Below are 9,376 nucleotides of genomic sequence, written 5' to 3'. Positions count from 1 at the left end.
CTGCGGTGGTTTATGAGAGCTATCGGGCGCTCAAAAACGCAAATATCTGCCCAAGATTTGAGCCATATACAGTAAATGCCATTGTGCCGGCGAACATGGCAGTGTAATGCAAAGCTGCTGCTATCAGGCTTCAGAACTTCATTTTGTTTCCAGTCGTCTGTCCCCCCTTCATGAATCATCCCTCAATCAATGGAGCAAGTGTTGTTGACACCTTCCGTATTTGCCTGATGACTTCGCCAACAGCATCGGGCGGGATGAGCTCTGTGGAAGTGTCGACGGTGGTAGCTGGAAACTAAACACATCAAGTTCATTCAGTATTAATGGAAGACCGAGGGGAGCCGGTGAGGTGAGAATAATGAAATGTTCACTGCCATATTCCGTATTCACGAAATAACGACACATAGATATATTTGCCGTGTTTGTGAAGGTCGGAATTCCCTTTACAGCATCAAGAGATGTTCGGTTTATATCCTATACTATGGGGAACTTTTTTTGCTGACCCCGTTCTCTGCAGGCAATAACGACAAAGCATTTAGTAAGAACACCTCCAGACGTGATAGTACGAAAGACCATTAGTGCCACGGAGAAAAAAAAACTACTATTTCTACTAATCTGTTTAAACAGATTATAATCTGTAATAACAGATTACGGTATTTCTACTAATCTGTTTAAACAGATTATAATCTGTTATAACAGATTACGGTAATTCTACTAATCTGTTATAACAGATTATAATCTGTAATAACAGATTAGAAGAAATACCATAATCTGTTTAAACAGATTACAGTATTTCTTCTAATCTGTTTAAACAGATTACATTACTTCAACTAATCTGTTTAAACAGATTATAATCTGTTATAACAGATTACGGTATTTCTACTAATCTGTTTAAACAGATTACGGTATTTCTTCTAATCTGTTTAAACAGATTATAATCTGTTATAACAGATTACGGTAATTCTACTAATCTGTTATAACAGATTATAATCTGTAATAACAGATTAGAAGAAATACCATAATCTGTTAAAACAGATTACAGTATTTCTTCTAATCTGTTTAAACAGATTACGGTATTTCTTCTAATCTGTTTAAACAGATTACCGTAGTCTGCATGTTACGTTCTATTAACGAAAATCACGTTGTTACAAATACATAACCATTACTGATGGCCGGTCAAGCGTGCAGGACAGGACATCTGGAGCTGCATTATAGCTATACCTTTTTACATTTTCAATGTATCTCACGATCCTTTGGAAGAGGAACTTCTTGTGGTTGAATGGAATGTGCAGGCTTGGTTCGGAATTACTTTGATTTAGGATATAACTACAACGAAATCATTGCTTCTCTTTTGTTCAATCACAATGTAGCGATAAGCAAACGAACACTGAACAGAAAGTTGCGAGACCTTGGTCTTTATCGTCGTAAAAACCATACTGATGAGTTAGATGTAGCTTGCTTTATTCTACAGGAACTTCAGAGTTCAGGGAGCTTACATGGTTATCGGTGGATGCACCTGAAATGCATCCAAAATGGTATCAACATTGACAAAGAAACTGTTCGGCATCTACTCGGAGTGTTAGACCCAATAGGTCTTGAATACCGATCACGTAGAAGGCTACGAAGGCGTTTATATCGAGGACGGGGACCAAACTTTATATGGCATCTAGACTCCTATGACAAATTGAAACCTTTTGGAATCTGCATTAATGGATGTGTAGATGGCTATTCAAGGAAGGTAGTTTGGCTAGAAGCTTACACGACAAACAGTAATCCCAGAGTAATAGCTGGATACTACATGCAAACGGTTAGGAAAGAGATGGGATGTCCTCGTGTCATTCGATCAGATTTTGGAACAGAGAATAACACTGTCCGCCAAATGCAACAATTTCTGCGCAGAAATGGTGACGACCCACTTGCGTCTGAAAAGAGTTTTATGCAAGGAACGAGCCAGCATAACCAAAGAATAGAGAGTTGGTGGGGCGTCCTTAGAAAGCACTCTATACAGTTCTGGCTGAACATGTTTGGACAAGTGAAAGATCAAGGTCACTTTACTGGAGATCACCTGGACAAGTCACTGCTGCAGTTTTGTTTCATGAATCTAATTCAGGTAAATTGATATGTGTTCATGCTGTTAACGAGCTCTAGAAGTGTTGGTCGAGGTCGAGCGATCCCAATAGCTCACTTAAGCCTTTAATATTTGGATGGAGGTATGTTCTGCATTCATCCCAAAATAACAAAATAAAATAAATTTATATTTCATGGCTCAACTTTTACCAACATTGTGCACTAAACATAAAATTTGAAAAGGGCCCCTTTTTAAACCAATCACAATCAATCTTATGTCACGGGATAGCTGGAAAATAGCGCCTTGTATCCTCTTAGACCAGGAGCTGGCTGCTGGTCAATTTACCCCATCAAGCCCAAAAGGTTTGACCCCTCAAAGTTACTGGGGCCACCCCCCTCATTACAAAACTCCCCCCTGGGCCCCCCCCCCCCTGGCGGGTGTAATTTACCCCACGCAGCCCATGCACCAAACTTGGTCCAATGAAAGTACTATGGGTGTACACAATGAAAATATAAAAACTGACACGATATCTGGTTGGGAAAGGGGTTGCCAGATCCCCTCACCCCCCCCCCCCCACCACCACCGCCCATTACACCCCTTCGTGGGTTTAATTTAGCCAACAGCACCCATGGATCAAATTTGGCTGGGGGAAAGTAGGCCCCATTATGGGTGTGCAAAAAATAAAGATAAAAGCTGACAAAATATCTCACAAAGAGTAATCAAACATATCCCCTACCTTTGCTACCCCCCCCCCATTTTTTAGTGTGAAGGGCCTATACGGTTTGGAGAGGTATGAATGAGTGTGTCATAAAAAGTAATAAATGGAACTACTTGAATTAAGATGAAGTTATGACAACAGAAGCATTGTGTGTGACATATATCCACATGCCCCATCCCACTCCCTCCCCCAAAAGAATGGAGTTATCGATATCTACACTAGAAACATACTCAGACAGTGCAGACCTTTGCCAAGCAGCTCATTTCCACCCATCCACACAATCCCATGCTAAAAACTGCCAAATTTCCCATATAAAAGCCTTTTGCTTTTAAATGCCATCAACTTCCAGCTGTGTGGTAGTGCATTATTAGAGCACATGCCTTTACCTTTAGTGTGCATGTATGCAAACCTCAAATTCATGCAGCTTGAACTCCCAATTCCATTGATCTTATCTGCCGTAAGATAAAAATCATCAAAATTTCATAAAGATTCCCGGATCACTACCAAAATTTATATTTATCATCTGTTTTTAAAATGTAATTGTGTTATTATCATCTTTTCATACAAGTTTCATCCAATTATGTTCTCAACCTTTCAAGTTGTTTTGCATACAAACAATAATGCAGACAATACTATATATAAGTAACATAAAACCTCAAGTGGCAGAAATAATCACAACTGTATCCAACATCCTACAGTTCAACTGTGTTACCATGCATGTGGAGCAAGCTCATGTACAACAGTACAAGAAACTGTATACCTGTGATACAAAATTGTACATGCAGTGGGTGCATAGGCCATAGTGTGGTTAATTGCATGCATATATTTGTATGTTGTATACATTTTACTTGTTGCATGCAATTATACATTTCGAAGATTGGCAACATGTGTATCATCAGTCTGCAAACAATAAAAAGGCGGTGTTTTCCTGACCTTGGTAAGTGAACTGATGGGCTTTCCTATTGTAGGTACTATACTGGTAGGCCCCTATGACAGTAGTACATGTATTTCATCACTGGATGACAATTGGTGTCAGTAACAGAGCAAACAAAGAAAGGTCAAGAGTCTAGATCTTGGACTAGATCTAAGTCTCAAATATGCTATGATATGGCTAGTTATCTAACGTTAGACCTATATTTCCTATACATGCTATAGCTTGTAGAGTATACCTAGTACTATTTGGGGAAACCAAATGAACTGGAACAGGGGATGGATTTATATCAGCGAGATGTAGTGTATCATGAGTCATAACTGAAAAACCAATAAATAGAACATCAATGTTCTCAGCCTATATAGGTTAAAGTGTCAAAGGTGTGCATTGCTTTAAATTTGCATAGAACACTTAAACCCTGAATTTGTTAAAGTCACTGCACTTCCTATCATTCATAGCTAGAGTCAAAAAGGCAAAATACTACATTTCAATTTCTCTATCTAATAGACAACTTTGACTTTAGGATTAGAAATAGCCTTATTAATAGCTATATGTGTAAAGTGTTGAAGATGCAGATGTTTCAGTGAATGAATACTTGCAGAATTGGGTGTGAAGATTAGGCAAATAATCTGAAACTCTCTTTTAATATAGCAAAAGAAATAACAAACTATCCCTGTGTTGTAGCCTCTCCCAGAAGAGGCTGCAGTGCCAGTGTGGTGCATGTAGTAGTCTTTGTGCAGACTCATTGACAACCAACAGAGGTTTATACCTGTAAACTATGAGAGCTGCACAAGGTATAGAAAACAAACAACTGAAGTGAAAGCAAGCTTATATGTACTTTCGCCTCATACATCAGTGTAAACAAACTCAGAGTTGAGCATAAATACTGTAGCAATGCACAATTATAGCTTTGGTTCTAACAGAGGTGTAAGTTAATGACCTTTGGTACAGATTCCTATATTTTTGCAGGTATTTAAAATATTATCTTACTACCAATGGTTTTGATTTGCAATTTAAGCAATTTGAGGCTTCATTTGGTCACAGCTCTTCATTAAGGCTCTCTGTCCATGTTTCTAGCATGGTAGACATGCTGCATGTACTGTTAGACTGTTATTGACATCACAATATTTGCAACTTTAGTCAGGCAGTTTGTTATTTCTTTTGCTATATTCAAAGAGAGTTTCAGATTATTTGCCTAATCTTCATACCCAATTCTGCAAGTATTCATTCACTGGAACATCTGCATCTTCAACACTTATGATACATATAGCTATTAATAAGGCTATTTCTAATCCTAAAGTCAAAGTTGTCTATTAGATAGAGAAATTGAAATGTAGTATAATTCTGCCTTTTTGACTCTAGCTATGAATGATAGGAAGTGCAGTGACTTTAACAAATTCAGGGTTTAAATGTTCTATGCAAATTTAAAGCAATGCACACTTTTGACACTTAAACCTATATAGGCTGAGAACATTGATGTTCTATTTATTGGTTTTTCAGTTATGACTCATGATACACTACATCTCGCTGATAATCCATCCCCTGTTCCAGTTCATTTTGGTTTCGCCAAATAGTACTAGGTACTCTACAAGCTATAGCATGTATAGGAAATATAGGTCTAACGTTAGATATCTAGCCATATCATAGCATATTTGAGACTTAGATCTAGTCCAAGATCTAGACTCTTGACCTTTCTTTGTTTGCTCTGTTACTGACACCAATTGTCATCCAGTGATGAAATACATGTACTACTGTCATAGGGGCCTACCAGTATAGTACCTACAATAGGAAAGCCCAGTTCACTTACCAAGGTCAGGAAAACACCGCCTTTTTATTGTTTGCAGACTGATGATACACATGTTGCCAATCTTCGAAATGTATAATTGCATGCAACAAGTAAAATGTATACAACATACAAATATATGCATGCAATTAACCACACTATGGCCTATGCACCCACTGCATGTACAATTTTGTATCACAGGTATACAGTTTCTTGTACTGTTGTACATGAGCTTGCTCCACATGCATGGTAACACAGTTGAACTGTAGGATGTTGGATACAGTTGTGATTATTTCTGCCACTTGAGGTTTTATGTTACTTTATTTAGTATTGTCTGCATTACAGTATTGTTTGTATGCAAAACAACTTGAAAGGTTGAGAACACATTTGGATGAAACTTGTATAAAAAGATGATAATAACACAATTACATTTTAAAAACAGATGATAAATATAAATTTTGGTAGTGATCCGGGAATCTTTATGAAATTTTGATGATTTTTATCTTACGGCAGATAAGATCAATGGAATTGGGAGTTCAAGCTGCATGAATTTGAGGTTTGTATACATGCACACTATAAGGTAAAGGCATGTGCTCAAGGTATAATGCACTACCACACAGCTGGAAGTTGATGGCATTTAAAAGCAAAAGGCTTTTATATGGGAAATTTGGCAGTTTTTATCATGACTTGTGTGGATGGGTGGAAATGAGCTGCTAGGCAAAGGTCTGCACTGTCTGAGTATGTTTCTAGTGTGGATATCGATAACTCCATTCTTTTGGGGGAGGGAGTGGGATGGGGCATGTGGATATATGTCACACACAATGCTTCTGTTGTCATAACTTCATCTTAATTCAAGAAGTTCCATTACTTTTTATGACACACTCATTTATACCTCTCCAAACCGTATAGGCCCTTCACCCTAAAAAATGGGGGGGGGGGGTAGCAAAGGTAGGGGATATGTTTGATTACTCTTTGTGAGATATTTTGTCAGCTTTTATCTTTATTTTTTGCACACCCATAATGGGGCCTACTTTCCCCCAGCCAAATTTGAACCATGGGTGCTGTTGGCTAAATTAAACCCACGAAGGGGTGTAATGGGCGGTGGTGGGGGGGGGGGGGGGGGTGAGGGGATCTGGCAACCCCTTTCCCAACCAGATGTGTCAGTTTTTATATTTTCATTGTGTACATGCACCCATAATACTTTCATTGGACCAAGTTTGGTGCATGGGCTGCGTGGGGTAAATTACACCCGCCAGGGGGGGCCCAGGGGGGGAGGGTCTGGCAACCCCTTTCCCGACCAGATATTTTGTCAGTTTTTATATTTTTATTATGTACACCCCTAGGCCATTCTTTTAGACCAGGTTTGGTCCATGGGCTCCATGGGGTAAATTACACCCGCCGGGGGCCATTTTTTTTTGGGGGGGGGGGTCCCTGGGGGACGACCCCGCCCTCAGGTATCAGGCTGACGCCCAGTTTTGTAATGAGGGGGGTGGCCCCAGTAACTTTGAGGGGTCAAACCTTTTGGGCTTGATGGGGTAAATTGACCAGCAGCCAGCTCCTGGTCTATCTGGAAAAGACGCCATAAAATCCAGTTGTTGTTATCATTACTATAATTATTATTATTATTATTATTGTGATTATGATTATTATCATTACGTTGCTTAATATAAAAACGCGAGAGTTAACCCCCCCCCCCCCTCCCTGCAACCTCCCCCTAGGGCGCGCGCGGTATGTAATTTGCACGCTTCGCGTGCTCATCCTTACCGCCCCCCTGAAATGAAATCCTACCTACGCCATTGGAGGGTTTTGATATTTTCTCAGTACTTCACCATGGATAACCCACTCCATAACTGACGATACTTGTCAGCTGAAATCTCTTAAAATATGTTAGCGATAAATCCTTAAAGAAATGAAAAAGTATATTTTTATCAAATATTTATATATAATACTAATATTTATTATTTTCTTCTTCTTTGTATATGGAACAGGAAGAACTGGACAAGGTTGCTAAGGAATGGAACGCTCATAGAATCAGCCAATCAAGGAACCAGTGTGGACCATTTGGTCGCCCCAACGTGATGTACAGGACACCCCAGGTGTATGGAACACAGGATTTTCTTGTCCCGTTGGAAAACGATGAGGTTGAAGTATGCGAGGAAGAATGTACTTTCAAAAGTCAGTACCCTTGTGACAGAGACATATTTGACCTTTGCTCGATCCTGATGACTGAAGAACAACTACCTGTACCGCAGAATAGCGAAGAAGGACTGAACCTATATCATACTTTGAGAATGCACTTGCTGAGGATGATTTAATCAGAGTATTTTGCATTAATTGCATGTGTATTTTGATATTAGATGAAAAACACAAGTAGATATTTTTCTACAGTGCTTGGATCAGCAACCAAGACTTATTCATATCTTTCCCCATAATGACATCTTTTCTCTCTTCAAAGAAGACTAGAAGACTGAAGCGTCTGATCCGGTTATTTTTAATTCACATATTCACCACATTGCTTAAAATGATCTGCATATAAACACAACAAAAAAGTTTTTACCCCCTAAGGAAAGTGACATAACTTTTTAACGGGGAAGTGTCAAGTAACAAAATTTGCAGGTGATATTAATCAACTATATTGTTATCGTATGTGTAAAAATCAGCATAATCCTATATTCATGAATGAACAATGGTCAAGAAAAAATGTCACTTTTTAAAAGTCACAAGGGTATTTTTACGAGCACCATATGTACCAAAAATTATTAAAATTATGGTTCTCGTGTACAATAAAAGTAAAAATTTTGCTTTTATACCAATCTTCAGACTCCTATTCATCTGACCATTAGTTTTGCGCATGGATGGACATATTTTCAAGGAAAGCAACTCTTTTTAACGCCTTTTGGTGGGTTAAGCTTGATTTTCGTGAAAATATTGGGAAGTGCATTTTTCGCCAAAAAAAAGAGGCAATTTTGCAATCGGATCGTAAAAAGTGCCTAGATTAGTAGGATAGAGTGTGATAATTGATAACATAACAAAAAGACACTAATACACATCCATCCAAGTATAGGTTTTACCCATTATTTGTTCAGTTTTTATCCCCAAAATGGATTCATATGTGATTTTAAAAAAGTGGTATTTTTTTGTTTCATGTGTGACCATTCAGGCGTTACAATTAAAATCATGCTCATTTTTGCACACATGCTTGGAGAAGAGTTTATTAAGACTATCTGCAAATTTTGTTACTAAACACCGTTCAAAAGTTATGCTACTTTCATTTGGGGGTAAACATTTTTTGTTGTGTTTAGTATTATCCATATTTCTATTTCTTCATGAATAACAGAGGGTAGCAATAAGTGTTCCTATATTTGTATAAAGGACTTTATAATAACTTTGATAAAAAGTGATATCATATCACAATGCCAAACTGATGCTTACGTTTTTTACGGTAATGCTATTTGTTCATTATCCTGAGTTCTTGAATTAATTTCTTTCAAAGGCTACTATCTTACAATAAAAATATACTTTACTGAGACGGGAGTGTTCTTGTTTATTCGGTGTTAAATATGAACGACAGTTAATGACATAACAAGCTGAATGAAAATGTTTTATTTGAAGTGTTTTGATTGTGGCAAGTTCATGTACATATGCTTATATTTGAGTCCTCATATCTCACCCAAACTTATATAAGACAGTCCCGGAGAAATATTATTAATTGTTTTTTATTTTTCTGCTTTAAATACATGTGTATACAATGGAAACTCAGTATAACGAGGTGCTAGGGACCATCAAAAATACATGTACCTTGTTATAGCAGTAATCTAGTTTATATAGCAGGTTTATTAAACAATAAGTTATAGAGAGCTGGGACCGAATTTTTACATC

The 9,376-nt window shown here is 37.9% G+C and overlaps 1 pseudogene; it reads left to right on the top strand.

The window, feature by feature from the left end:
- The first annotated feature begins 1,710 nt into the window (after window positions 1–1,710).
- Window positions 1,711–7,812, top strand: LOC140235660 (uncharacterized; annotated as a pseudogene).
- The last annotated feature ends 1,564 nt before the right edge of the window (window positions 7,813–9,376 follow it).

This window comes from Diadema setosum, chromosome 12 (assembly GCF_964275005.1).
Source record: "Diadema setosum chromosome 12, eeDiaSeto1, whole genome shotgun sequence".
Lineage (NCBI taxonomy): Eukaryota > Metazoa > Echinodermata > Echinoidea > Diadematoida > Diadematidae > Diadema > Diadema setosum.
This window is presented reverse-complemented; position numbering and strand designations above follow the sequence as displayed.